We start from the raw sequence: 23897 nt of genomic DNA on the forward strand, positions 1-23897 counted from the left end.
CATCTATAGCCCTTTCTAGACCTGCCTTGCTTAGTTCTTTGCGTGTTATCTTTGGAAGCAGTTACACAGCCTATACTCAACACACTTTGCGTGTTTCATGATGGCATCCTTGTGTCCTTTCCAAACTAGGAAAACGTCTTCCAGTGATTTTGGTTTTATGTGAGGCTCTGCCTTTAGTACCTCTTCTTTCTGGTATTTTACAATGTACAGCTTTTCCAAATGCAGAAGCATACTCCACTAGTGTAAGCTATATAGTATGATTCTCAGAGCTCTGCCTTCTCTAGTTGTGAACATAGCTCAAGGAGAAAGCATTTATACCTCACACATTAAACGAAAATCAGTGTAGCATCAGTGGTGGGTTGGAGTGACCTATGAAGGAGAGGACGAGGCTGAAGGGGGAGGGGGAACTTAAGTTCTGGGATTTTTCCCATTGGACTGTGTGGTTCGTGGAGTGTCGCCTGTCCAATGCAATGAGGAGATCTTGATCAACTAAGACATGGGAAGGATCATTTGTTCATTCAGCACCCAGCCACAGATAGTATGGCTATGAAGCAAATATGAAAGTAAGGACTTACATAGTCTTAGATGTTTATGTTCAGGCAGTCCCCAGAGATAACAAGTCCAGTGAAGTCCATTTTGAGAGAGCCCAATGTGCTGCATTTCTGAGAGAAGGCACCAGAAACTGGTTTTGTTCTTCCTTTCTCTCCTTTCCTCCCCCATGACCAATGGCAGGGACCGAGCAAGTGGGAGGCCCCCGTGCAGGCTACTGCCTGGGAGACCAAACCCGGAGCGGTGAAAACCTCCAGCACCTCAGAGATTTTTCTTCCCTTCCACATCAGCCCCAGCAGCACTTTTTTGGCCCCCCTGCAGAGCACTCTGCCGAGCGCCAGCCAACGGGCATTTCTCTGCTGGGGTTTGTGCCCATTTCATTTGCACGTCTGGGGCCGCTTTTCTGCTTCAGAGCTGCACAGTGGCTTTGGGAGAAATCCCAAACACGGCCGTGGATAAAAGCACCGGCAGCAGCTCAGCAGCAAGCGGAGTGCCCCGGGGCAGCCAGCGGGACCAGCATGGGGACCCGGGCTGCCGGCTGGGAACGGCGCAGATTTGGGGCTTGCCCAAGGCACAGTTTCAGGGCAAGCTGACCCAGGGGGAGATGCTGTGCTTTCCAAGGAGAAGGTCGGGTGAACGGGGAGTTTTCCAGAGGTGAAGACAAGAGGCAGAGCTGGGGAAGCAGGAGGAGCACCGCAGCCTGCTCCTTCCCACCTGATGTGGCAGACTTTGCAAGCGCAACCTAGGGCAGACTTGACCTTTCCCTGCTCTTTTTATTTAGAGAACTGGAAAGTTAGCTGAATCTTAAGCAGGTAGATTATCCTAGGCAATGCTGAAGCCTGCAGCGTGCTTGCAGTTGAAGAGGAGAAACAAGTGCTGTAGAGACTGCTGGCAGCCCTCGGGGGGATGGTGGCAGAGTACTCGGAGGAGGGATCTGAATTCTGGCAAGAAAATGCTCATTTTATGGAAATGACAGAACTATTATTGCCCCCTTGACATCAGTGGGGGCCAGCATTTTAATGTTGGGCTTTACGGGTAGAGAAAGGTTGTCAGTTTATATTAATTTCAGAGACATAGATTGGGATAGCTTGGTGGGAGAGAGGTTTTAATCTCAGCAAATCAGCTGAAAAAAGAGGCAGGTGATAATTAGGGGGAAAGGGTAAGGCAGGACAGTCATCTTTTTTCAGATTTATCTCATTGCCTCTGAAGTATTTTAAAAACTTACAGGGGAACCATATGCTTCACATTAGTTTCCCCTGTTGCCCTGGGTCTGGGAAATCAAGGCAAGCTGGCACGTCGTATATGGAAATATGGTGCTGAGTGTCCCAGGCTGAGTGCCAGGTTGGGCAAGGGACACTTGGATCGAGGCAGAACAACCAGCTCTGGGCACAATCCTGGGGCTGCCCTGAAGGTACGGGACACGCTTATTCCCAGCGCTCTCTGCTGTGTGTCAGGATTACATCTGGAATTGGCAAAAGTTTCTGGTTTATTAACATAAAATTGTATTAGGTCTAAATTGAAAAATGTGTTTAAGCACTCCCATAACTGTACCACAGATTGTTTTTTTGGTTTTGTTTGTTTTTCCGGAAATCTTGAGAAAGCTATTAGAGGAGTAAATTTGGTTTTGCTGCTGACATTTTCTTGTTGTTAGGAAAAGGAGCCGAAGAGCAGTATTTGGGATGCAGATTTGTGTAAAATAAATGTTAACAAATCTGACTTACTCAGCTGAAACTACTACAACCAAGATAAATTCCCTGGATACCAGTTATTTCTCCAAATGCTTATTGACACATTTATCAGTGCCTATGACACTCTTATGTTAAGCTGCGTTGAAACAGAACCAGGTTTTCAGTCTCTGTTGGACCCTTCTACCTTGCTCCTGCAATGCAAAGGCGCCTCAAAGCAGGCGCGAAAATAACTGTCAAAGCTATTCCGTATCTGAGAGACAGGTCCACGTTCAGATCCAGCATTTGTCTTTCAGGGGGGAGAAAAATCACTTCAGAACTGGTGTTTCTAGCTCAGCATTTCTGTTGCATGCTCATTAAATGAGACTTCTCAATGCTCTCAGCATCTCCACTTAAATATTGGTTCTTTACTGGTTTCTTACGTTACCTTCAATTCATGAAATGTCCAAGAAACTGAACGAAGCGTTCCAGCTTGTTTTGTGTCATGAGAAATGTTTTGGTTAACCTGCAAGAAGCCTATTTTAAGACAAATTCATGTAGTTTGCAGCCGTTTCTAAACCCTCATTTCTACAAACCAAGGAGGAAATTAAAAACAGCCTCTCAAATTGTGCTGGTCTCTCTAAATGTGCCTGACACTAAAGATAGCAAAATGAAAAGCTAAGGTATTAAAATATTGATGGCTTTGAAGTCATCTTACCTGGTTCCCAGTAATCTGGATGTAAATATGGTTACAGTGCTCTGTGTCCATTCACTCATTACGACTGCGCTTAATTGAATGGATCCCCAAGGAAGATAAAGATAATTGGACTGCACTTCATAAAAATTATTAAAGGAGGACAGTTTAGCAACAGCCTGATTTAAGCTCCTGGATGCCTAAGGGTGAGAAATGCCAAAGGTGGAATAAAGAAACATCTATCCCTTGAATTAATAGGGAAAATGATAGGGATTTAGAGTGCACCAGAGGTTCAAAGGTACATTCAGACAGGCAGGCTTAGATGAAAAGGTTAAAAGCGGATGCTTGCTCTAATACAGGAAAACGTCAGGAAAACGTGGGAAATCTGTAGCTGATTTAATGAAACTAGGAGGGAAAGATCAAATAGTGGTGGGAGCACAAAATCTATGGACTAATAGGGGAGGCTATGAACACACAAGATGGACAGGTTGTTACAAAGTTCAGGGGGTAGGAGGGGACCACGCTAGCTTATTTAATTTATGGCAGGCTGCTGCAGAAATGTGTGGTACTACTAGAGTTGCTACCCAACTGATAGCTTAATTTAGCAGTGTATCTGAATTCCAGATTTCGTTGCTTTTTTTTTTTTCCACTGGGAAGAAAATAACAAGAGGTAAAAAATGGTCAGCTGTCCTCAGCTGGGGCTCGGAAACAGGCAGAACATTCATGTTTCTGTTTTCCATTCTGAAAAGTAGCATTTCTCCTTATAACCAGGCAAAAGGGACCAGATCAGTTCTGCGTGTTTGCTCGTTTTGTCCGGTGCCGCTCACGCTGGCATCCCAGGCGAGGATCGAGCCCAGAGTGTCATTCTGACGGTGAGCTCCTGGTACAGTAATTCAACTCCATCGGCTCTTTTGATTTCTCTGGTGGCAGAATGTCTGTCTCAGTAGCACAGTAAACCTGCACTGGGGCTATAGGATAGGCAGTATCATCCTCTGAAGAGCTTCTGCTAAATATTTTATGAACATGGACGTTGAGCAAGCAAGGGGAAAAAAAAAAGAAGTGAGAGAAAAGGAGCTGGTTGATCCCACACTCTGCTGGCAGGCCAATAGATGTCGAGACATCTCAAATGTCATCCAGGCTTATTTGAGATAATAAGTATTTCGGCTCTGCGGTGCTTGTAGTGTAATGTTGCTAACTTTTTGAGATCTCCTTTAAGGAGTCCCTTCCCGGCACATTCATCTCGTATTGAAGAAATGAAGAAAGTCAAGAACGGAGTTGCTTCTTCCGAATTTCTGTATGTTTATATTTCTTTTAAAAGTGATTGGAGCTCTGCTGCTGCAAATGCTTTTAAAAATACATGAAATCTGATTCTATGATTACTACACTTGGCTTTCCAAAAACATGATGTTGCTAGTCTTTCTCAAGTGAGTGAAAGATAAAAGGGAGAGCCTGCCAACAACTGAGTTAGTGGCTTATTTTATTTATGAATGAAATGGCAGGATTTTTGTGGGGAAGAGGAAAAGTTCTTCTTATTGGCAGAGACAGTTGATTTCTTTTCCAACGCCCTGGTTTTGGTGCAACTAGACATTTCTGATAGAGCAGAATTTTGAAATGTTATGTTAAAAAAAAGCAGTACTCTGCTCCTCCAAAAACTGAGCGGGGATTGGTTTTTACCATCTGTAGTAACTATTCTGGGTACATTTATCTCCAGGTCATTGCAGTAGCTTTTCAAAACCTCCTTGTTACTTCATTTCAAATGTTAGCTGGAAGTAAACGAGGCATTGCACTGGTGATAGGAATTAGCTTATCCATTGGGACTGCTATAGTTCATCCTTTGTGAAATAGTCCCATAGGCAGCAATCTACTAATACGAGATACCCAAATACAGTGTTTTTAATCTGGGCTTGGCTCTTCCAGCCAGCCAATGCTCTAAGCATAGCCAACAGGTAACGCAGGCTGAGCCTTGTTTTCTGTACCAGGAAATTTTCCTCTGACAGGAGAGTCCAGCAGCTTTCAATCCTTTTTCCACCCCTGGAATACAACAAAAGGAATTTTTTCTGTTCTAAATTACAGTCACCTGTGTTAATTATTTCCCCTCACTGCATATAAATGCAATGTTCTGCAAAGCTGCGCCTCCTTCTCTGAGCAGGGCTGGAGGAACATCTGCTGCAGTGTGAGGCTGAAGGATCTCGACACGGTACGAGTGATATATGAGTGAATCTGTGCAGATTATCAGTCGTGTATGTGTACTGACAAAATACAAAGAATGAGGGAAAGTGACATCTAAATGGCTTAACTGCATCCTAAGAGTTTGTTTCCCATTTTCCTCACTCAAATTAGCCATCTCCAAGGAGCAGTGAGGACTAATGCAAAATTGGTAAGAGGATGTCACCTTCTGACAGGCACAATCTAGCATGCTCCATATTTGCTATTTGTATCTATTACGGGAGTTCTTTAAAGTGAGAGGGATTCTGGTTTTCATGTTCTCTCCATTATTTTTTCCGGAAAAGAACTAAAATGAGGTTGTTTGATTCTGCTGAGCCACAAGTATCTTGCTTTTAAAGATGAAGTTCCCATATCATTGCATTAAAACATGTGCAGAAAAATGCATCCACAGCTGAACTCACAGGAGGAGAACGAGAGTGAGAGATTAGCAATTATTTTGCCAGTGAGGCACATCCGTTTCTATGAATTTGGACCACAAGCCCCTGTATTTAGCTTCCAGACTTGCAGGCTCCCAAAGTATTTTCAAATGACTGAGATGACGAAGGACTGCAACAGACTTCCAAGGGTAAGTGGCTTTTCCACTTCTCACAGCATTCAAATAATGATTGGAAGTCTTTGTGGAACACGTCTTCAAGCCAGATATAAACTACTGGAGTCTTAACAGAGGTAAGCAGGTAAAATGCTATAGCATCCTCTGAACAGCAGGTCAGACTCCGTGTTTTACTTGTCCCTTCTAGCTTTGGCCTTAATGTTTCCAAAAGAGTTTCCCTTTGCTATTGAGAAGCAGTTCTCCGCAGCCCTGTCGCACAGCGCGCCCTGCCCTCGCTGTCTGCCCGCTGCCACACACCATCCCAGGGATTTGTGGAGCACAAAGTCATGCTGGGGGATGAAAGCCACTCTATAAATGTCACTTATCACTGAATACTGTGTTATTCCTGATACCTTGTAATTTTTCAGGTCCATGTAACAAAAATGTAAATACTGAAGCTTTATATATTAATATGCCTGAAATCATTACTTAAAGATAAAACTGGTTAAATTATTCAGTTATAAAATTATCCCATTTCCACAGCAGCATATCCTGTCGAAGGAAGAGCTGATTAGCCATAAGCTGAATTTAGCCAGTAGATTTATGCTTGATTCTGGTTTATGTTTCTACATTGTACGTAGGACTGATTTGAGCTTGCTCCGTCATTCCAGCATGCATTTCATTTTCTCATTACAGACAAGAACAACCTTTTTCAGCAAATTATGGTGAGGAGCACTACCACTCATCAGTGAAGAAGGTTCATTTTATTAACCCCATTTAGTGCCTTTGAAATGCGTCGTGCACCCAATGGAGGACCACTTGTAGTAATTTGAGATACCAGAAGTTAGTAGATGGGGGGGGGCTTGAATCTGCTCTGAGCGCTGTTGGTCCAGCATTGCTTAATGGATTCCTCGGTAGTCCTTGTTGCAGGATGGAAAAGATGTGAGCGAAGCCTCGTCACAGAAATAACGCCATTTGTCATAATTAAGAAGGGAATTATGTCAGTGGTTCTGAAGCCTTGTTACAGTACCTGGAAAGAATACGTTCTGTTTGCATTTCTCAAATAGCAGTGGCTGTGCGTCTTTCTGGTGGATGTTTCCAGAATCATCTGTACCTTTCGGTCTTCTGCATGCTTGCTGCAACTCTCTAAATATGATGCCGTCAATCAGTTTTTGGAGCTCGTTTGTATGGAAAGGTTTTTTTGATTATTCTTCCTTGATAAAAACCTGATAGCTAGGTAGAATATTGTACTGATAGACGAAAGGCTCTGAGCCATGGGCCTTAGAAGACAATAGCATAAGTATGTGTTTCACTAAAAAAAAAAGAGTATTTGGAGATGATAGGAGACACTTTCAAAGAACAAAAGAGCTTTCCAAAAAAAGAGGCTGGTAAATAGCTTGGAAACTGTGGGAGTCCAATGAGTAGATAGGAAAACAGCCATGGTATTTACCTCCCAAAAAAATTGACCAGCAAGATGATCAGGACGCAAATGTAATGAGCTGGAGACCAACTGGTTATACAAATTGTGATGATATGTTGGCACCGTTTGAATGTGAGTTTGTGTAAGCTCAGCCTAGCTGAGGTTTCATCCACACATACTCACTCATTATCCTCCCCGTGCTTGGACACTAATGGCCCTGTCATCACTGGGGGGTTTAGGAAGTTAATAACATTGACAAGCAAAGATAAACACTAATGAAGGAAGTAAGACAGCACAACAAACACGTATTTAATCATGCTGCCTGGACACGCAGAGCACACTTTATGGCCGCCTGTGTTGCTAATCCTTGACCGATAGATGTGTGACATTTAATCCTTGACATCTCTGCTTTTAGGGAAGGAGCATTTTGCATGCTCTGGAAAAACGGGGCAGAGCAGAGCCTGTTTGGTTAAGCGAGCTGCTCAGTCTGATAGTTTCCATCAAACCTTATTACACTCTTCCCGTTATTTCAGTCTATACAACACAAACCCTTTGGGATTCAGAAAATCACAGTCAACCTGTCACCAGGATAAGCAGTCCTACCAATTTTTTTAATGCTAATTTTGAACTTGTCTTCAGTAATTCTTTGCCTTGCTGTTGGCATTGCTGAGATGCCTTATTCACAACTGGGACATGCTGTGTCTTCTTTGCCATTCCTCTTGCCCTTTGAAGGAGGAAAGCGTCAGAGCTGTTTGTGAGGGATGAGGAAGGACCCATGATTTTGTGGCCATGCTGATCCTCTTTAGAAGTTGGCTTCACATTTGCAGACCAGTTGCCGGGGAGGCTTCATCTTTCCTGATGAGGCTGACAATTCCCATGCTCCAGTGAAACGCAGCTGTTAGAGGAGCTGATGGGGAGCCCACCTCAGCACCACAGCGCTTCTCCGCAATAAATACCTGACAAGGTGATCTGCCGCACATGGCTTGCATTTGCCTTGGCCCTGCTCCTGTCCGAGGGCATTTCATTCCCCATCAAATTATGTTTTTAATAAAGAGGATCAAATAGAGCAATGGTGCTGCTTCTAGCGGCCTAGTTGTTCTGTGAAGTTTTTCAGTTTGAGTCTCTGTGCATTGTGTGTCCCTTCTGAAGATGTGCACAGAAGGATGCTATAACCACAGAACAAAGAGAACTGGTATATAAAAGTAAACCTACAGCCAGTTTACATCTCCCGTGGAGCTGATTCCAACAAGAATGAGTCCTACACTTTGGCTGAAATGAAGAGTTTCCTCCCACTCAGAGAGTGCATATGGAGCTATTTACTGCCTGCCAGAGTAGCTCCCCAGTTTGTTTTTTCATTCTTTTTTTCCACTTGGCCTAGACTCTCTTTTATGCGCCTGGCTTCCTTTAAGTATTGCTAGCATTCAGATGCTATAGCCTCTGGAGGAGATTGTACTGATTCACGTGTTAAACTGTAATGACTTCTTATTCATATTTGGGCAAGCTATTGAAGAGATGTTACCAAATTGAAAAGCTACGTGATTTGGGGCTGACCTACTCAGATGAAACAAACCTTTAAGTTTAATTCGATCCGATTATAGAGCCTGAGCAAGAATAGGACTGATACCCAACCTAATCAGTTCTCTTTTTTTAAATGTGGAAATCTTCAGAGCCTCTCCTGTAAGAAAATTCCACATATACTAATAGTCTATAGACCCTTTTCTTTCTTCACACACATTTTAGTATGTTCAGAGACTTCTGGTACAGTCTGGTTGCACTTGTTTCAAGTTGCTCATGAAATCCTACTTCTGACTACAATGGGTTGGCTTATACATTATTCAATAGTAAAATCCCAGCTGAATGGGGTGGGGGGGGAAGTTGAGTATCGGAGTGGAAAGCTCACCAGGTCCTTAGCATAATCTCTCTAGTTCAGACCTGCATTTCTTTTTCCATTTGAGCTTGTCTTACAGTGGAGAATAGTGTATCATTCCAATTTTAGATAGAAGACTACCTGCTCAGCTCAGGCAGATTTAGAGTTTATCTTCTGGTACATCACATACTTTCCAACAGCCCCTTCCCCTCTCTAAAGGGATTATTGTCTAAATCTGCACCAGGTCAAGTGAAATAATTAAACACAAGCTGGCTCCGCTAATTAACTTATCCACAGACCATTGTCTGTTATTAGCATTTTAAAGAGAGACTTTGCTAACTCTTTCTTCCTAGACCTAGTAGTGTTTTTTTAATAACACAACCCATTCCTATAAGCATCTTTGGCTACATTGCTTACTAAAATATTATCATCGACACATTTGCCAGAGCATGAATGAGTTTACAGGATGTTTGAGTCTGCAGCAGCTACTTTTCTTAACAGAGCATAAGAAAAAGGCAGCTTAAGTGCAAAGGAATGTAACTGTCAGAAGACCAGATATAGAGTCTTGTATTGTGAAAGTATTCTTAAAATGGAAAGTCATCAGTGTAAACAACAGAGAGACCATTATGTGCTTTGTAAAATATAATTAAAATGGTGATATGTCTAGTGTCTTATAGTGCATCTCATCAGAGCTTTGGAACCGTGTCAGGATCATGGAGTATGGAGTTGCTGGGGATGTAATACTTCCAAAAAGACGGAAGTGTGTGCACAGGGACAAAAATGTGGGAGTTTGCTATTCTGCACCACAAATACTGTCTAATTCCTTGAGTTCTGCACTAATTAGTGTCCCAAAAGATGGCTTTTTGAAGGGGAGAACTGTTCTTGTTAGACACTTCCAAGCATCACTAGACTGGCTATAAATAATCCCAACGTCAGGTACCGAGGTTTGGGATATTCTTCATTCACTACAGGTTGAGAGAGGGTCTCTTGGATAAGGCCAGCAAGGTGTCGTGTGCAGGCAGGAAGGACCTGTGTGTTACTTTTCCCAGAATTGCACATTAAAGCATCGAGCTTGTAGTAGCAGAGTAGTGAGGCGGTTTGTTCTTTTGTCATGGTAACCTCACCATTTTTTCTCCTAATTCTTAGGCTAAATATTTTCCTTTCATTGTTGTTCTGTTACTCCAATTTTCAAAAATTGTGGGGATTTAGTGTAAGAAAACCTTGTTAAGTAGAGTATGTGTCAGTACAATGATGTTGTATTCAAGCTGTTCATTTTTTGCACTTAAAATGCTTTCTGTTCCAAATGCCTTTCTAGAAAAATAAATGTAGTTTTCAGTTAAAGTAAACAGGTCACATACTGAGTGACCTCAAATCTGATGGATAAAATTTAGAAGGGCAACTAATTGGATAAAAATGCGGTGACTCATACTATCCAGACATTCAATAAGTTGGCCTTTCCAGTCTTAATTTATACAGCTCTCTGAAAAATAAATAGATTGCAGTTTCACATTCATACCAACGTGGAATTCATCTCAGTTTATAAGGAAGAATCTTGTTTTGATGGTTAAAGGTTTGGGTAGGTGCTCAAACAGGGGTAGACTGGCCAGGCTGATTTCAGTTGCCCGAGGATGGGAAGCGGGGTTTGTAAGTCAACAGCAAGTGACTCTTGCAGAATTGGTAAAGCTTTTCTGTTAGATATCTGCTTTTCTAAGGGGAGGGTTTGATACCGCCCAAGCAAGCATATGCCAAATAAAATGCCTACTTAGGAAGCATTGTTTCTACTTTCTGAAGGTGAATTTCAGAGAGATAAGAGCAGCAGCGTCCTTCCCTCTTTAACTCTGTGCAAACCCTGCGGTTTGCTTGCAGCAGAGTGGAGCTGGCCCAGCCATAGAGATCTGCAGTGTTTGAAATATCCTACAATATATTGTATGTGTTCTGCTCACAGGGGAGCTTGTACTGAGATGAAGTGAAGTAGTAGATGAGAGGATACTCCACGCATTATTCATTCTGGAAGTGGTTTGTTTTGGAGATGTGTATGTTTCTGCAATTATTTTAGCCATTAAACTTCAGCCCTGAAAATGCTTTCATCTTGGCTGATTCCATCTTTTTGTGGCCATGGCAATGCAGAGGAGTGTGATGGGAAATGCGTTGTTAGATTTGTAAATTATGTGCATTTTTCCCCCCTTGATGTTTGATATCAGAAGACATGATGTTTGACAGAAAATGTAATGAACAGTATTTGCTTGTAAATCAGCAGCTAGATGTGGTTTGAATGAATGCATATTTGAGCATAAAGAGAAAATCTGAAAGGGTTACCAGTGCTCCTCACTATCAGAAAACATGCCCTACGGATGAGCAGCGGAGGCGGCTTCCATCAGCATGTGCTGGAGAGGCACTGAACGACTGCATGACTTCAACATACCAACTGTTTACAAAGCAATCACTGCCCGGACTGGGGTGCATACAGACATATCTAAACTGACTGTCCGCGAGTAACCTTCACTAGTGCTAGTGAAATAATTTGAAGACCAGGCAAATCTGCAGGACATTGGATGGATCTTTGGGTCGGTGGCCCGCCTGCAGCTCCTTTGGCCACGGCAACTTTTCTGTGAACACACGAACTAGAGAGCTGGACAATCTCTCAGCTTATATCCGTGAGTAGAAATTGAAGCGTCAGCAATCATTTATGTAGATGATCCTGATTAGGCAGGAAATGTCCCACAAGAGTTTCCCACCCCCAGATTAGGACAAAATAATGAATTTTTTAAATCATAATTACCAATCAGAAAAAAATCTGGAGACAATCAACATTTTTACTTCAATAGCTGCAAAAATGTCACATTAATATCGGTCTTCTAAAATGATGTTTGACATTTTAAAAGATCAATTTTTGTCAAAGCTATCTCGAGCCATTAAAACAATTTTAAAAGGGACTGTTTTGCAATGTAGAAATAAATTCCAAGTGAGGGAGAGGTTTTGAATGCCCTTCCTTGGGAGCAGTTTCACTCTTAGTGTCTTCTGATGAAAAACCACTTTGTCACAATATTCTCCACCAGTTTTCGTCCTCAGGCCCCTTCAGCTCTCTATATGGTCTCTGCCACTACTATCATCCTACCATATCAAAATCGGTATTTAGGGATGTTCTTCTGAAAGCTAATTCCACTGTTCACAGTGAGAGCCTATTAATGTAACTCAGAGTGACCATTGCCTGCAGTATTTAGCATCTTCAAAAGCTGACTGACAGATATGAGAAAGGGATTTTGCATTATTGTGCTGACCCCCGATGCTGTACCAGGGCAGGGTTAGAGAGGAGCACCGGCACGGTGCTTTTCGTACAACGTCCATAGGAAAAATAAGGTAGGCTAAATTACATACTTAATAACCAGATGTGCAGGGGAGTATTCAGGGAAAACGCATCAAAACATCTTGCAGAAACTCATTTAAAGTTACATAAATTATTGTTTGCGTTTTCACATGCGGTTATTTTCAAGTCTAACCAGCTGTATCTTTTTGGAGTGGCCCTAAATAATAGATCATTACGTAAACATAGAATTTGTTTGGGGATTTTTTCCAATGAGGTCCAGGCCCTGTTTGCTTCGCAGTATTGCACAGACTGTGAGAAGGAGGTGTCTGAATTTCAATGGGACACTTTGACACAGAAAATCCCATTCTTAGTATGTTTGGTGTTTCTAAATCGTGTGTTGACAGCTACCTTAAAAGAAGACACAGTAAATAATATGGTACATTTTTTGCTAGAGAAATTTGAATGTAAGTAGAAAGTCCAAGCGGGTGATTACCTTTCATTTAACATTTTTCACCCCCTTCCGGTACAGCAAGCCAACATCTGGAGCATGCTGATGCACCGTACAGGCGTTTTGCTGACAGGCTTCCCAGCAGCATACTGGTTCACTGCTTATTCGGAAAGCCAGATGATTGCTATTCAAGGAGAGCACTATGTCATGATCTGCGGTGATAACGCCGCAAGCCTGCCACCAGTGCATTATCATCTCACAGGATGCAATTACCTGATAAATGGTGACGCTGTCTGTAGCCGTGCATTGGTTATACGCCACTGCAAGTCCAGTCTGCAAAGTTCAATCCAGTGTTCAAAAGTCCTTAAGTACCGTTGAAGTGTTCTCTAGCGGTTTCCTGGATTTTATAAATGAGAAAATAAATGAAGTGACTCAAGGCGCAGAGATGCTCGTCTGTGACTTCTCTGTTCCAAACCAGAATAAAACGTGAAAGAATAATCTCAAAGGCATGATGGTTTTTATTGAAGAAATAATCACAGAGTCACTTATTAGAATCAGGAAACCTGCTTTATCCTTTGTTGCATTATAAATAAGAATTATATTTGTTCTTGGGAAACAAGCCTGAAGTACGCTGCAACACGTTATTGTGAGCGACGCACAGGGAGCCACTGAATAAATGCTGCCTGTCTGTTCCATTAGGTGATTTTGTTTCTTATGTTTCTCTGCTTTCCTTACCAGGAATGAGTTTTTATCATTTCAGAGGTGCAGCCTGACCGATTATCAGGTCACTTGTTACTGGGTCTGAGTTCGAAGCTGACCAAGAGGACAATGCTGACTGCCGGGCAGGGAGCGTGGCGGTGGGGAGGAGGCAGGGGCTGGGGTCTTCAGCTCTGCCCCGATCTGCTCGCTGCCAAGGTGGGCTCTCCTGCTGCGGGGAGAGCACTGTTGGCCAGGCCGTCCCAGAATGACATGGAGGAAGGGAGAAGAAGGGAGAAACATCTGTCCTGCACCCTTCTGCCTCTCCAGGAACGGGGAGATACAAGGGGGACAAGAGTGGAGATCAAACAGAAAGAGGAGGAGGAGACATTTGCAGGGATGGAAGATTAAGGAGGTTGGCATGAAGGGGTTGGTAGCAGAGCCTAATCAGGCTTAGGAGCATCTGCTCACCAAAACTAGCCTAGTGCTTACTCACTCTGGTGATTGGACATAAGCAGCCTTGAAAATGATTGAATCTGGTTAATTCATAAATGGTGCTGGTGGCGTAGGATGTCTTACGTTGAAGGGAGAAAACTGAGATCCCATGAAAAGTGTGAACACTTGGCGATTGTTTGGAGAGAAGTCAAGTAACGATGAAGCATAGCTGGGACGTTGCAGCTGAAGGAAGAGGTTGAAGCTCTCTATCTTCTGTGCATCATGAGAAGAGTTTCTGCAGTTACTATTTTTTGCCCTTTTTCCACTCTTCATGTGAACTCTGGCAAAGGCTTTAAGCTCTGAATTCAAAGGGATATAGAAAATGCCATTCTAGATGGGACAACCCACGTAGTTCAGCATCTTCATGATACGGGCGTCTGTCAGAGCTTCGGGCATGAGCTCTTGGAGCTGTGTGTTTGGTGGTTATGTCTCGCGCTAGGTGATTAGATGTAAAATTACGCAGTATCATCCTAACTTGGAACATAAAACCACTTCCATGCTCTGTCTTGACTGTTCATACGTTTCTTGGCAGAAGCTGTTGCAGACACCAGCTTTCAATCCTTTCAAATTAAATGTCAGTTGATGGCGGAGTCGTAGTCATCACAAGCATCCTGTCATTCTGCTTCCCCGGCTCTGGAGAGCTGTTCTGCATCTCCTGAGCTTGCTGATGAGCAGCTCATCTGGGAGCAGTTTCGAAGGAGATCTTTGACTTTCTTTGGCTTCCCAGAGGAATTCATAATTATTTCCTCCTTTATCATAGAGTGCAGCTGGAGGCTTCAGCTCCATTAGAATTGCCCTGGTAATTTCACAGTGTGAAATTTACAGCAAACAAGGGACATTAACGTTAAATAAATTTATGCAACAGCAACCCTCACCCAAGTCATTAAAAGTGTGTGCAATTTTTAATGGATGCTTCAGCATGGCATTTGATAAGTTTGTTCATTTCTTTTCCCAGTCTGTTAAGTACATGTATACACACACATAAATTTTTCTGCCAGAGGTATCGGTAAAAGCTGGCTATGGCCTCGAATGCCACCTCCTTGCAAAGACTTTAAACATGGCTATAATCCCAACCTCAGTGGAGTGAAGAGAGGCTGTCACTGAAGAGTGGATTTGTGTGTGTGCGTGCGAGTGTGGGTCTGTGTGCGACTCAAATAATCCAATTGAACTATGTAGTGATTCTGAATTATGTCTATTTGAAAAGACAGGATATCATAAAGACTGCTAATATGGTGGAAAATTATATTAAGCTGAGACAAGACAAAGTTGATTATGTGCTAGTCTAGTGCAGATGTGCCTGGCACTAGTTGTTTATGCATATTGATTGATCTTAAATATAGCAGAGCAGAGGATTGGGAGTGGTGTTTGTATGGTTATTGATTTTGTTTCAGCTCCTTGGGCCGTCACCGTAAGCTTTCAGATCTGGCTATCTTGACTGATACAGCTCCTGATCAGAAAGCAAGCATGAGGCTGATGCCCTAGCCAAAGAAAACATGCCGGTTACATCCTTTTAGAAACAGACTGCTGCACTAATTTCATGCAGATATCCAGAAACACGCCAGCTCTTTATATCTCAGTGGAGCCTGAGTGTAAAATTCATTGGAAGGCTGCAGTTGGGCTTCAGCAGGCTTTGAGTTTCAGCTGACCCTAGACTTGGTGGATGTTACTGATCTGAGCTGTGCATTAAACAGTCTGAGAGTGCTCACGTGAGTCAGTTTGCTGCATGATCAGCTTTTCTTCAGATTACTAGAAGAAAGTTATTTGGTTTCTTAATTGCTTAATTTTGGCTTTTACAAACCTGCACAAACAGATCTGTTGTTTCTCCACCTCTCCCACGTTCCAAGCAGTGAAGCTGTAAACAGGAGATTTTCAATACCATTCTTCAGTTGTTCTGTCATTCCTCGTGAGCCTCTATTAAGAAGGTATTCTTCAGTGCGGCTGTGCTTAGGGCCACTGACCTTTGCCACCAGGAAGCCTGGCTTCTAAGGGCTCTGTAACTCTGCTGGCATCATTTGCATGGAGCTTGAAACGTGACAGGGGAGTCAAATAAGATGCTGGTTTTCTAATAAACCAAGTATTTAGGAGTAGAGAGAATTAGACCTTAAGGAGTCAATCAAATGGATTTGTGGCTGTTTGCCCTGGAAATTTCCTAGTACCTCAATCCGGAGAGTTTATACATATGTATGGCCATCTCCACCTACCTTGACTCCAGCCTGAGCTCCGTGCGGGTGAAGTCTGCCGACACAGATGGGTTTTCATGATTATGGTTTAGTTCTGGAACAGCAATTTGTAAGGATGTTGAACTGAGTGCATATCACTTAACTTTATGTTTGAGCTAAGGTGAAAGAACTCTATCTGCGATTATAGATATCAAAGACAATATATTGAAATTCGGTTATTATAATGTACACATCATTTATCAAATCCCTGCTCCATAATGCCAGCATTTGCTGCAACGAAAATATAGCTTGATGGATTGCCTGCTTCTCACCATCTTTCTGAAGGCCAAGGAAGGCAAATGCAGAATTACTTTGGAAATGTCAGACTCGGGCTCTTTCAGGCTGGGGAGAGGGACTGAATCCAAAAACCATGGGGCAGTCAGCAAAATACATAGGCAGGGTGAGAATTTCAGGGAGCTTACAGTCCTCAAAGGAAACGAGTTTCTTTGTTTCCTGCTCTCATCAAGAACAGGAGCGACCCACAGACTACAGGCAGAGCATGTATCACCTTTTGCAGAATTTGGCCTGTTTCAATGCCTGCTCTTGAGATGCTGCTGATCTAAAAAAAAGCACATTTTTAAGTCTAAAGCAGCAGTGATCTGCATTTGGATCCATAATAGCCAGTTCTTGCCTGGGATCTAAAAAAAATTATTTTGAAATACAAATTTCAAATTAAAACCGGCAAAAAATAAATAGCAGAAAACACTTTTATTTCTTGCTGAGCTTCTATTCAGTTCCTGCTTCCTGTTTTGACAGTGTAAGTTATACTTGGGCAGGAAAAAAAGGAAGCCCACAAACATAATTGCAACCATGTCTAATTAGGCAGAGCTATGTAAATTTAGCGTTTCTACATGATTATAAATGTCAGGAGAGCCGTAGATAAGACATGAGAGTTTTGAGTATCTCTTGTGTACCTAGTCTAAAATGTCCTTATTGCTAATCCTATTCATCTGGAGTTGCTTCCTAATTAGAATATTTATGGGCTAATAAGGAGGTGAACAAGACACTCCAGTTCTGTTCCAAAGGTGAGAGTAGGGATTCATTAGACTCGGCGTCTCTGTTTTGATTGCTGTACAATGTAATTAACATTGTGCTAGACAATCATTTTAGATTTACCTTAACAACAAATATTTAAGAAGATTCCTGTTGTTGTTCTCTCTTTGAGTCTAGGTCTGCTGAAACCAAGAGCAGTTATGTCATCAGCTTTCAGAGAGTTTGAGGTTCCAGGATGTTTTTTTCCGATTTTATTTTGCAAACTGTTTTGACCTCTGTTTGTCAGTAACTGATGTTTCTGAGTTTTGTCCATACTAGCTAAAACTGAATCTGGTTTGCATATTTTATGAATTCATATGTTATGAATTTTGTATCACCTGTTTTATAGGAAATGCTTCTTTTGATTTTTTTCCCAGAATTTTCAGTTACATGTCTATATCCAGTGACCTGGTATAAAAAAGAATTTTTAAAGACAGAGATAGTTTAACTGTTTTTAAGTTATATTGCCATGAAAACATAGTTACTGGCTGACATTCAGTGTCTGATTCTCTAATTTTTCTTCTCGAAGGGGCTCTCCCACCAGGAGCCCCGCTGAGCCTGGGCGCAGCAGCAGCAGGAGAAATGCTTCCCACATCCAGGTCAAGACAGTACCAAGGCAAGCCCGTGAATTTTACCCCACTTGTTTGTAGACCTTTGTGATCCACCACTGTGTGAGGATTTGGATGCTTCCTTAGTGGGATCTAATTGTCCCCTCTTTTCCCCCTTGAGGGAAGGTCCAGTCCTTGCCCACCCTCCCAGCCCGGGAGCTGGGTCACGGAAGACATCTTCCAACCATCTTCCTGCTGCATCCTCTCTGGTTTTTGCAAGACGTTTCTTACTTCTTGCTGCCAAAGCCCCCATTTCGAAGGACCCCTGAGCACAGCACAAGCAGTGCCTGAGCAGTGCTGTGTGGGCCAGGGAAGCTGGGGTGCGGTTCCCCCAGCCTCAGAGATATCTCCTGTTGGATTTTAGAAAGGACCAAGGCACGGAGTTTCTGTTCTCCCTCTCTCCATCTCCCTTTACTTTAAAGCCCGACTTGTATCTGCAAACCGTGCCAGAGTTCTGCAAAGCAGTGCCCGTAATAAATACAAATGCTAAATTGTTCTCAAATTTTTGCCAGTGCTGTGACCGGTCTCAAAATCAACTCCTGTTCAAGGGTAAGCAGCTCAAAGCTGATCAAAAGGGTCTTGATCACGTGCTGAGAAAAGGACTCCGTTGTCTGAGAAAACAGTGTTCTGTGACTTTAAAGGTGTTATCAGAAAAGTTGTTAGGATGGCAAGTCACGTTACTTCAAGTCTTCTCTGTATAAATTACAGTTAGGTACGAGAATCTCATAGATAATGATAAATATAGCATCATTCTACTGCTGATGGAAATCATTATCAGCCATTATCAACTTTAATTAATATATTCACATTATTCAAATCCAGGTAGAAAATGTTCTTTGACATCAAGTCTAGAGTAATATGGTTCGTGGGTTTTCTGCTGCTGGAAAAGCAGCTGGAAACAGGGGAGCAACTCTGGGGAAATGCTTTGTTTAGACGTGGGGTCCAGCAAATTACATGTCCTATAGATCTCACCCATTTTCCACGCCTGGGCTGGAAGATCTCGTGTTTCCGAGAAATATTTCTCTCCTTGGTGCACGGCTTCCGCACCAGAAAAGCTTTGCTGTTGTTTGTGGCATCTCAGTTGTCTCCATAGCAACCAGGGTGATGCTGAGGAATACACAATTGAAGATGCTAGGAATGAGCACTGGTAGCAAATGTTCTTTGCTATGAAAAATGATTGAAAACAAACAGAAAATGTGGGCTAAATAAACCTCTGCTAGTTCTAAATGGAATGCTGCTTGAAAATTTCCATTAGACCTTAGCAGCTCTTTAAATAAATAACCAGTATGTCCCCTTCCATCTGAGGATTTCCATCTGTTGATTTTGTTTGTTTGCTTTTTTCCCTTTTATAAAAATACCGAGGCCCAATTCTGCCACGTGCTGCACACACAGCCCCAGGGAGCAGCACCAGGCACGTGGAGTTGAACGTCCCCTTCCCCTTGAAAAAGGATCTGAAAAATAACATCAGGCAAAGGTAGAGACCCTCCCAAACCCTGCCTGCCGCTCCAGAAACAAGGCCATAAATCCCTGATCCGCACCCGCCGTGTGCCCCTGGAGCGTAGCCGGGGGCCTGTTTAGCCACCACAGCTTTCCAGGATAGAGAGGAAGATTTCTTACAACAGGTATTCCCTGTTCATCCGCTGGGCTAAACCGGGCCCCCACGCAGCTGAGGGCAGCGGGCTCCTTTTTGTGTAGGCAATAAAGCGCATGAGAAAACTGCCCGAGGAGGTGCTCCTGCATCCATCTCACCCACTTCATGCCCACTCCAGCCTGCTCACAGCATGCCAGGCCCCCGGCGCGAGCTCGTGTCGTCTCTCCGCAGGCAATGCAGTAATACCTGGATAATTCCCCCTCCCTCGGATGCGCACCTTCCAGCGTTTAGACTGGAGGAAGGTGCCAGCCCAGGACGATCAATTCTGTTTCAAATGGAGTGGTGAAAATGGGATGGATCTCTGTGATGTGCGTTGTGTTTCCCTTCTATCCCTTAAAAGTGACAGGGCTGGCTTTGTGAGGGGCAAGGTTGGTCCTCTAAATCAATGACTCCATGGGCTAATGGTTTAGTTGGAGACCTTAAAGACTCAAAGTAAGGACCTGTTACAGCTGGTTTGAGTTAGCACTTTGTTTCTGCTCTCAGATAATACATTTCTAAACCTGGACTGTTCTGACATTTGCTACGAGAAAAGAGAAATAAAAAAAACATACAGCTCCCATTAACCAAGAGTGAAGTAAACACTGCCGTTAGTGGGATGAGATAAAACCTTTTCACCTCTGGGACACAAATGTGAGTGCAACTTAAGATAAAATGAAATACATTTCATGATCTCACTTTATTCCCCACAGGGAGTTAATCCATCTCACAAAAATCTTGACACATACTTATTACAGCCTCCAGCTTCTTCTTAGGAGAGACCAAGGACCAGAGTCCTAAATCCCTTCACATCCTGCCTCTTCAGAGGGTGGTCCCACCAGGTCCACATGGAGCCCGGTCTTACAGCCTGGCTTCCTGCTTGCAATGGAGTACATCAGCTTCTAGTCCTTCTACTTTCACAGCACAGTTTTGTCTGAGAAGTGGAGGAGATAAAGCAACACACGTGCGACATTTACTTAGTGTAAGTTTGTACACCACCTCCAGAACCTGAGGTGAGAAGCTCTATGGAAGTTTAATATTATATACTGCTGTAGGAGTAGGATAAATACTTATCTTCTTTTCCAAAAGTACAAGTCTCACCGGTATTTAGGAGAGCATTAAACTTAGAGTCTCATCAGCGCCTTCTAAATCTACTACAGGGATAAGACGTTAAACTAAATTCTGAAGAAAATACTGGTGAAGTTTTGGGGATGCTTCCCTTGTGTCGTACAGGGAGCTGAGATTATAGAGCATGGGGCCACAGACAGCTGAGGTGGTTGCATTTGAATTCCACATCACAACAAAAGCAAAAATACTTAGTTTTGAGGGATTCTTCGTACCACAATACACCCTTTCCTTTCTAATTGTCAGAAAGTAGCAGTGCTAGAATAAGGACTCCCGTTTGCAACTAACGTAGCCTGAACAGCTTACAGCTAGCGCATGGTAGCCTGAGGTGGGGTAAGATATCCCAGGCTTACTGCAGGTGAAGGGGAGCATGGAAGCAGATTCTGTGGAGGAGCTAAGGCGCTGTAAAATCCATACCTCAGATTGTCTCAGAATAATTTTTTTTACATACCTATATCCTTAGTCTGCAGCTATATTTTGCAGGGCTAGTTCTGGCACTGAGTATGAAACAACGAATTGCTGCCCAGAATTTACAGTCAATCTAGTTACAGCGGCAAAAAGTTTCTTTCTGCTGTAATTCTGCTCAGGAAACCGGTGCATCTCAACAAAAGGACTTTCTTGCACATAGAAACAGGTCTCAGCTGAGGGTGGGGGGAAAGGAGGTAACATTGCCAGTATGGATTTGATCAATATAGCTTTAATTCTGTGCTTAAAGAAAGCTTAAAACTGTATTCAACATCTCAAACTGGACTCCCCAAACTGATGAATGCCTCTGAAAAAAATAGTCTTAATTCCTCTGCCTGTTCCCCATTTGAGAAATGGGGATAATTCCCAGCTCACAGAAGTTTAATGAGTATGAATTTGTCAATATTTATGCCTACAAAGAAAATAAAATATGCCAGCATTATTTATAGCATTTCAGTAAGCTCGTCAGAGCAGCATCATATATGATCAGGTCATGGGTTAACAAGGATTAATTATCTTGGCAAAATCATGCTTTGCGATTTTTCATCTCAGTCTGTTACTTTTGAGTATTTTATAACATAGGCTACTAAATTCAGGGTCATTTTGCTTCTCATATGAAATTCAGCTCTTCCATACGTAAACGTTTTTTAAGAGGAAATGTAGCCAGAATTGGAGAGAGCTGAAATGCTGAAACTCCCTCTTGCAGCTAAGAAACAGCTACATTCCTCCAATTTTATAACCGCAAGGATTACATTTCATCACATGAAGATGGTTGGCAAGTTCCTCTTTCATACTTTGTGGCAATGTGAAGTTAATTCCGTATTACAGGAACCTGGGTGGTTGTCAATGGGGTCTCTATGGTGCTGACTCCTTTATAAAATTTTCCCTGCAAAGATGGAACCTGCTCCTGGTCACTTAAAAGCCTTTGACACTTGCAAAGATCCCGTGCATCCCTTAGATGACAAAAAAGCATAGAAATTAAATGTTGCTTGATTAAGGCCCTGATCTGAGAAAATTAAACTCTGCTTTCAATTATTGAAATGGCTTGTTGCTACTGCTCCATCCTCATTTTACATACGGTCACAAGAAGGGACCCAAGTTACCCTGCCAAAGGTCTCCCTGTACAGCTGGGACATTTTAGGATTATTGAAAATCCTTCTTGGTCCACTCCCTTCTCCTTCAAATTAATAAACACGGCCTTTAAATTTCACACATTTTATATCAATACATTTCTTCCAGAGTACTTTCTAAAAAACTATTCTGACCAGACCTTCTCCTCCTGCCGTTGACACGGAGCAGTTTGTTTCCTGGATGATAATAATTGTTCTTTTTGTAGCCTTACCTGGACATACAGTGACTCTGCTAACGGAGATCTGATTAAGGCTGACAGGCCCAATATGGGAAGGAAAACGTCCCTGCTCATCACGGCGAATTCTCGCAGTGGCACTCTGCCAGCCCGGCTTCTCAGTCATTTAGTTTATCAGCAGTTTTTCAGTTTATCATTAAGCCGTTCGTTCCTGTTCTCACTTCCCCTGTTTTATCTCTTGTCTGAAACCTTCTGAGCAGGCAGTATATTGAGTTGTACAGGTCTTCACTCCCCAGAGCAAAAAGCATATACCCTGGAGGGTGGTGAAGTCCCGATGAAGCTGGGCTGCCGCAGAGCTGGCATCGCCTCCTTCAAAAGGTGTCTGCAAAGCGTCTGAGTCAAGAGGTTGGGTTTCAGACCTCATTGCAGTGTTTCTCTGTTGAGTCTTTGGGCACAATAGAACCCAAAAGATGCAGACATCATCACCAAAACTAAGTTTGCCCAGATGCCCTGCAGCCACTTTCTATGGTTGTTCAATATAGCAATCAATATTTTCCTGGGATCTCTCTGTTTCTCATTTCCCAAATGTTGTACCCCAGAGAGCAGTGAATGCTGAGAACGTCAGCAAGCTCCACAGGAAGCTCTGTGCTACTAAGACCGCTCTCTGCAAAAATTTCTTTATTTTGGTGGTCTTCCTTTTGTAAGAGTACACATAATCCATTCATGACTTCACTCAAACCCATTAATACAATGTTTAATTAAAAAAATCTTTCTTTTATATTTATCTAATACATCTACATATAACATTAGGATCGTTAGCTTCTAAAACACAGCTGAGATGCCTCGTTCCGAAAAGTGTAGCATTTTATCCTCCATTAATCCTAGATCTTGTTCAGTGAGTGATTTGTACCATCTAAGTGATTGTAGCTGTGTTGCATTTAGTAAGTTATCACAAACTTTATTACCATATTTTGCTCTGGACTTGTGTGTTATTTCCATCAGATTCAGTCTGAATTATATCTCTCCCTCTTCTACACCAAGACAGTACAACAATCAAGTGTTGAATCAACTGCATATTTTTATTTCTTGCATGTTACATCTCTGGCATTATTAATGTATACAAAATGAACAAGACCAGATTTCGTCGTTGTTCAAATGTCTTTGTTTCATGTCATGAGTCAGAATTTCCAGCCAGCTTGAAATCCTTCACTCACAGGATAATCTTTTGGTTACTTTTCCCACAGCACTGAAGATGTTTTCCTTTGCACCTGTTTTCCCATAAAAATTGACTTTTTCGTAGTCAGCAGGGCTTGCAGGTTAGCTCAGGTATCATCCACGTGGCAGTCAGAGCAGGGGCTGGGTCGATGCCATACAAAGCAACTCTGCAGTTGCTGCTGTAACAAAATGGTCGGCATACTTCCACGGCTTTGGGGGTCAAAGTTTGCAGAGGGGAGTTTGCAATGGAAGAGGCAGGCAGGACTTTCTTCTCTATGTCCCATGTTGCTCAGTCCCCGGCGCTGATCCAGTAGGCTGAACATGAGTGAAGCATACAAGGTGTAGTACCCATGATGGCTTTAAACGGGGAGTCTTCCAGCTGAGTCTGCGCTGACTTAACCTGCCCAG

General features: G+C 42.7%; 1 protein-coding gene across 1 annotated transcript in view; it reads left to right on the top strand.

Annotated features, from left to right (window-relative positions):
• The window catches only part of CDH4 (cadherin 4, type 1, R-cadherin (retinal)), a 188882-nt gene that overhangs the window by 104050 nt on the left and 60935 nt on the right, over nucleotides 1-23897 (top strand). The window lies entirely within an intron of this gene.

The sequence above is a fragment of the Pygoscelis adeliae genome, unplaced genomic scaffold (assembly GCF_000699105.1).
Source record: "Pygoscelis adeliae isolate BGI_AS28 unplaced genomic scaffold, ASM69910v1 Scaffold286, whole genome shotgun sequence".
Lineage (NCBI taxonomy): Eukaryota > Metazoa > Chordata > Aves > Sphenisciformes > Spheniscidae > Pygoscelis > Pygoscelis adeliae.